Consider the following 6,842-nt stretch of genomic DNA (forward strand, 5'->3'; position numbering starts at 1 on the left):
TCTGGATAAATATTTTAGAGGATAACGCATCTTAGGTCTGGGTTAGGTCTAAGATTTGCCCTCATCAGGCTCACAGTTTCGCGTTTTTCACATATTTGTTAAACAGATCCTGTGTTTTTTCTGGTTTGTATCACGTAGTAATGTGGTACCACACTAAAACAGTCAATTAAACCTGGTTTCGATCAATATTTTAGAGGATCACGCAAGCTAGGTCTGGGATAGGTCTGGGATTAGCCCTCATCAGACTCATACTTTCGCACACTTCACATACTCGTTGACAAGATTCTGGGTTTTTTTCTGGCTTGGATCACGTAGTAATGTGGTTCCACACTGAAACAGTCGATTAAACTTGGCTTCGATCAATATTTTAGAGGATAACGCAAGTTAGGTCTGGGATAGGTCTGGGATTTGCCCTCATCAGGCTCATACTTTCGCGTTTTTCACATACTTGTTGAACGAATCCTGGGTTTTTTCTGGTTTGGATCACGTAGTAATGTGGATCCACACTGAAACAATCGATTAAACCTGGTCTTGATAAATATTTTAGAGGATAACGCATGTTAGGTCTGGGATAGGTCTGGGATTTGCCCTCATCAGACTCATACTTTCGTACACTTCACATACTCGTTGAACGGATCCTGGGTTTTTTCTGGTTTGGAACACGTAGTAATGTGGTACCACACCGAAACATTCAATTAAACCTGGTCTTGATAAATATTTTAGAGAATAACGCATGTTAGGTCTGGGTTCGGTCTAGGATTTGCCCTCATCAGGCTCATACTTTCGCATATTTCTCATACTTCATGGCTAGATCCTGGGCTATTTCTGGCTTGGATCACGTAGTAATGTGGTTCCACACTGAAGCAGTCGATTAAACTTGGCTTCGATCAATATTTTAGAGGATAACGCAAGTTAGGTCTGAGATAGGTCTGGGATTTGCCCTCATCAGGCTCATACTTTCGCGTTTTTCACGTTCTTGTTGAACGGATCCTGGGTTTTCTCTGGATTGGGTCACGTAGTAATGTGGGACCACACTGAAACAGTCAATCAAACCTGGTCTTGATAAATATTTCAGAGAATAACGCATGTTAGGTCTGGGTTAGGTCTAGGATTTGCCCTCATCAGGCTTTATACTTTCGCATATTTCTCGTACTTCATGGCTAGATCCTGGGCTATTTCTGGATTGGATCACGTAGTAAAGTGGTACCACACTGAAACATTCAATGAAACCTGGTCTGGATAAAAATTCTAGAGGATAACGCATGTTAGGTCAAGGTTAGGTCTAAGATTTGCCCTCATCAGGCTCACAGTTTCGCGTTTTTCACATACTTGTCGAACAGATCCTGGGTTTTTTGTGGTTTGGATCACGTAGTAATGTGGTACCACACTGAAACATTCAATTAAACCTGGTTTCGATCAATATTTTAGAGGATAACGCAAGTTAGGTCTGGCATAGGTCTGGGATTCGCCCTCATCAGGCTCATACTTTCGCGTTTTTCACATACTTGTTGGACAGATCGTGGGTTTTTTCTGGTTTGTATCACGTAGTAGTGTGATACCACACTGAAACAGTCCATTAAACCTGGATATGATCAATATTTTAGAGGATAACGCATAGTTAGGTTTGGGATAGGTCTGGGATTTGACCTCATCAGACTCATACTTTCGCACACTTCACATACTCGTTGAACAGATCCTGGGTTATTTTCTGGTTTGGATCACGTAGTAATGTGGTACCACACTGAAACAGTCGATTAAACCTGGTTTCGATCAATATTTTAGAGAATAATTCATGTTAGGTCTAGGTTAGGTCTGGGATTTGCTCTCATCAGGCTCGTTTTTTCGCATATTTCTCATACTTGATGGCTAGATCCTGGGCTTTTTCTGGATTGCATCACGTAGTAATGAAGTACAACACTGAAACAGTCAATTAAACCTGGTTTCCATCAATATCTTAGAGGACAACGCAAGTTAGGTCTGGGATAGGTCTGGGATTTGACCTCATCAGACTCATACTTTCGCACACTTCACATACTCGTTGAACAGATCCTGGGTTATTTTCTGGTTTGGATCACATAGTAATGTGGTACCACACTGGTACAGTCGATTAAACCTGGTTTCGATCAATATTTTAGAGAATAATTCATGTTAGGTCTAGGTTAGGTCTGGGATTTGCTCTCATCAGGCTCATTCTTTCGCATATTTCTCATACTTGATGGCTAGATCCTGGGCTGTTTCTGGCTTGTATGACGTAGTAATGTGGTACCACGCTGAAACAGCGAATTAAACCTGGTTTCGATCAATATTTTAGAGGATAACGCAAGTTATGGTCTAGGTTAGGCCTGGGATTTTCACTCATCAGACTCATACTTTCGCATTCTTCACATACTTCTTGAACGGATCCTGGGTTTTTTCTGGTTTGGAACACGTAGTAATGTGGTACCACACTGAAACATTCAATTAAACCTGGTCTTGATAAATATTTTAGAGAATAACGCATGTTAGGTCTGGGTTAGGTCTAGGATTTGCCCTCATCAGGCTCATACTTTCGCATATTTCTCATACTTCATGGCTAGATCCTGGGCTATTTCTGGATTGGATCACGTAGTAAAGTGGTACCGCACTGAAACATTCAATGAAACCTGGTCTGGATAAAAATTTTAGAGGATAACGCATGTTAGGTCAAGGTTAGGTCTAAGATTTGCCCTCATCAGGCTCACAGTTTCGCGTTTTTCACATACTTGTCGAACAGATCCTGGGTTTTTTGTGGTTTGGATCACGTAGTAATGTGGTACCACACTGAAACATTCAATTAAACCTGGTCTTGATAAATATTTTAGAGGATAACGCATGTTAGGTCTGGGATAGGTCTGGGATTAGCCCTCATCAGACTCATACTTTCGCACACTTCACATACTCGTTGACGAGATCCTGGGTTTTTTTCTAGTTTGGATCACGCAGTAATGTGGTACCACACTGAAACAGTCGATTAAACCTGGTTTCGATCAATATTTTTGAGGATAACGCATGTTAGGTCTGGGATAGGTCTGGGATTAGCCCTCATCAGTCTCATACTTTCGCTTTCTTCACATACTTGTTGAACGGATCCTGGGCTTTTTCTGGATTGCATCACGTAGTAATGTAGTACCACACTGAAACAGTCGATTAAACCTGGTTTCGATCAATATTTTTGAGGATAACGCATGTTAGGTCTGGGATAGGTCTGGGATTAGCCCTCATCAGACTCATACTTTCGCTTTCTTCACATACTTGTTGAACGGATCCTGCGTTTTTTCTGGATTGCATCACGTAGTAATGAAGTACAACACTGAAACAGTCAATTAAACCTGGTTTCCATCAATATCTTAGAGGACAACGCAAGTTAGGTCTGGGATAGGTCTGGGATTTGACCTCATCAGACTCATACTTTCGCACACTTCACATACTCGTTGAACAGATCCTGGGTTATTTTCTGGTTTGGATCACATAGTAATGTGGTACCACACTGATACAGTCGATTAAACCTGGTTTCGATCAATATTTTAGAGAATAATTCATGTTAGGTCTAGGTTAGGTCTGGGATTTGCTCTCATCAGGCTCATTCTTTCGCATATTTCTCATACTTGATGGCTAGATCCTGGGCTGTTTCTGGCTTGTATGACGTAGTAATGTGGTACCACGCTGAAACAGCGAATTAAACCTGGTTTCGATCAATATTTTAGAGGATAACGCAAGTTATGGTCTAGGTTAGGCCTGGGATTTTCACTCATCAGACTCATACTTTCGCATTCTTCACATACTTCTTGAACGGATCCTGGGTTTTTTCTGGTTTGGATCACGAAGTAGTGTGGTACCACACTGAAACAGTCCATTAAACCCGGTCTTGATAAATATTTTAGAGGATAACGCATGTTAGGTCTGGGATAGGTCTGGGATTTGCCCTCATCAGACTCATACTTTCGCACACTTCACATACTCGTTGAACGGATCCTGGGTTTTTTCTGGTTTGGAACACGTAGTAATGTGGTACCACACTGAAACATTCAATTAAACCTGGTCTTGATAAATATTTTAGAGAATAACGCATGTTAGGTCTGGGTTAGGTCTAGGATTTGCCCTCATCAGGCTCATACTTTCGCATATTTCTCATACTTCATGGCTAGATCCTGGGCTATTTCTGGATTGGATCACGTAGTAAAGTGGTACCGCACTGAAACATTCAATGAAACCTGGTCTGGATAAAAATTTTAGAGGATAACGCATGTTAGGTCAAGGTTAGGTCTAAGATTTGCCCTCATCAGGCTCACAGTTTCGCGTTTTTCACATACTTGTCGAACAGATCCTGGGTTTTTTGTGGTTTGGATCACGTAGTAATGTGGTACCACACTGAAACATTCAATTAAACCTGGTCTTGATAAATATTTTAGAGGATAACGCATGTTAGGTCTGGGTTACGTCTAGGATTTGCCCTCATCAGGCTCATACTTTCGCATATTTCTCATACTTCATGGCTAGATCCTGGGCTGTTTCTGCATTGTATCACGTAGTAATGTGGTACCACGCTGAAACAGTCGATTAAACCTGGTTTCGATCAATATTTTTGAGGATAACGCATGTTAGGTCTAGGTTAGGCCTGGGATGTTCACTCATCGGACTCATACTTTCGCATTCTTCACATACTTGTTGAACGGATCCTGCGTTTTTTCTGGTTTGGATCACGTAGTAATGTGGGACCACACTGAATCAGTCAATTAAACCTGGTTTCGACCAATATTTTAGAGAATAATTCATGTTAGGTCTAGGTTAGGTCTGGGATTTTCTCTCATCAGGCTCATTCTTTCGCATATTTCTCATACTTGATGGCTAGATCCTGGGCTTTTTCTGGATTGGATCACGTAGTAATGAAGTACCACACTGAAACAGTCAATTAAACCTGGTTTCCATCAATATTTTAGAGGACAGCGCATGTTAGGTCTAGGTTAGGCCTGGGATTTGCCCTGATCAGGGTCATACTTTCGCAGTTTTAACATACATGTTGACCTGATCGAGGGTTTTTTCTGCTTTGGATCACGTAGTAAAGTGGTACCACACTGAAACAGTCCATTAAACCTGGTTTGGATCAATATTTTAGAGGATAACGCATGTTAGGTCTAGGTTAGGTCTGGGATTTTCGCTCATGAGACTCATACTTTCGCATTCTTCACATACTTGTTGAACGGATCCTGGGTTTTTTCTGGTTTGGTTCATGTAGTAATGTGGTACCACACTGAAACATTCAATTAAACCTGGTCTTGATAAATATTTCAGAGGATAACGCATGTTAGGTTTGGCTTAGGTCTAGGATTTGCCCTCAGCAGGCTCATACTTTCGCATATTTCTCATACTTCATGGCTAGATCCTGGGCTGCTTCTGGTTTGTATCACGTAGTAATGTGTTACCACGCTGAAACAGTCAATTAAACCTGGTTTCGATCAATATTTTAGAGGATAACGCAAGTTAGGTCTGGCATAGGTCTGGGATTCGCCCTCATCAGGCTCATACTTTCGCGTTTTTCACATACTTGTTGGACAGATCGTGGGTTTTTTCTGGTTTGTATCACGTAGTAGTGTGATACCACACTGAAACAGTCCATTAAACCTGGATATGATCAATATTTTAGAGGATAACGCATAGTTAGGTTTGGGATAGGTCTGGGATTTGACCTCATCAGACTCATACTTTCGCACACTTCACATACTCGTTGAACAGATCCTGGGTTATTTTCTGGTTTGGATCACGTAGTAATGTGGTACCACACTGAAACAGTCGATTAAACCTGGTTTCGATCAATATTTTAGAGAATAATTCATGTTAGGTCTAGGTTAGGTCTGGGATTTGCTCTCATCAGGCTCGTTTTTTCGCATATTTCTCATACTTGATGGCTAGATCCTGGGCTTTTTCTGGATTGCATCACGTAGTAATGAAGTACAACACTGAAACAGTCAATTAAACCTGGTTTCCATCAATATCTTAGAGGACAACGCAAGTTAGGTCTGGGATAGGTCTGGGATTTGACCTCATCAGACTCATACTTTCGCACACTTCACATACTCGTTGAACAGATCCTGGGTTATTTTCTGGTTTGGATCACATAGTAATGTGGTACCACACTGATACAGTCGATTAAACCTGGTTTCGATCAATATTTTAGAGAATAATTCATGTTAGGTCTAGGTTAGGTCTGGGATTTGCTCTCATCAGGCTCATTCTTTCGCATATTTCTCATACTTGATGGCTAGATCCTGGGCTGTTTCTGGCTTGTATGACGTAGTAATGTGGTACCACGCTGAAACAGCGAATTAAACCTGGTTTCGATCAATATTTTAGAGGATAACGCAAGTTATGGTCTAGGTTAGGCCTGGGATTTTCACTCATCAGACTCATACTTTCGCATTCTTCACATACTTCTTGAACGGATCCTGGGTTTTTTCTGGTTTGGATCACGAAGTAGTGTGGTACCACACTGAAACAGTCCATTAAACCCGGCCTTGATAAATATTTTAGAGGATAACGCATGTTAGGTCTGGGATAGGTCTGGGATTTGCCCTCATCAGACTCATACTTTCGCACACTTCACATACTCGTTGAACGGATCCTGGGTTTTTTCTGGTTTGGAACACGTAGTAATGTGGTACCACACTGAAACATTCAATTAAACCTGGTTTCGATCAATATTTTTGAGGATAACGCATGTTAGGTCTGGGATAGGTCTGGGATTAGCCCTCATCAGTCTCATACTTTCGCTTTCTTCACATACTTGTTGAACGGATCCTGGGCTTTTTCTGGATTGCATCACGTAGTAA

This window comes from Colletes latitarsis, unplaced genomic scaffold (genome assembly GCF_051014445.1).
Source record: "Colletes latitarsis isolate SP2378_abdomen unplaced genomic scaffold, iyColLati1 scaffold0013, whole genome shotgun sequence".
NCBI classification, from domain to species: domain Eukaryota; kingdom Metazoa; phylum Arthropoda; class Insecta; order Hymenoptera; family Colletidae; genus Colletes; species Colletes latitarsis.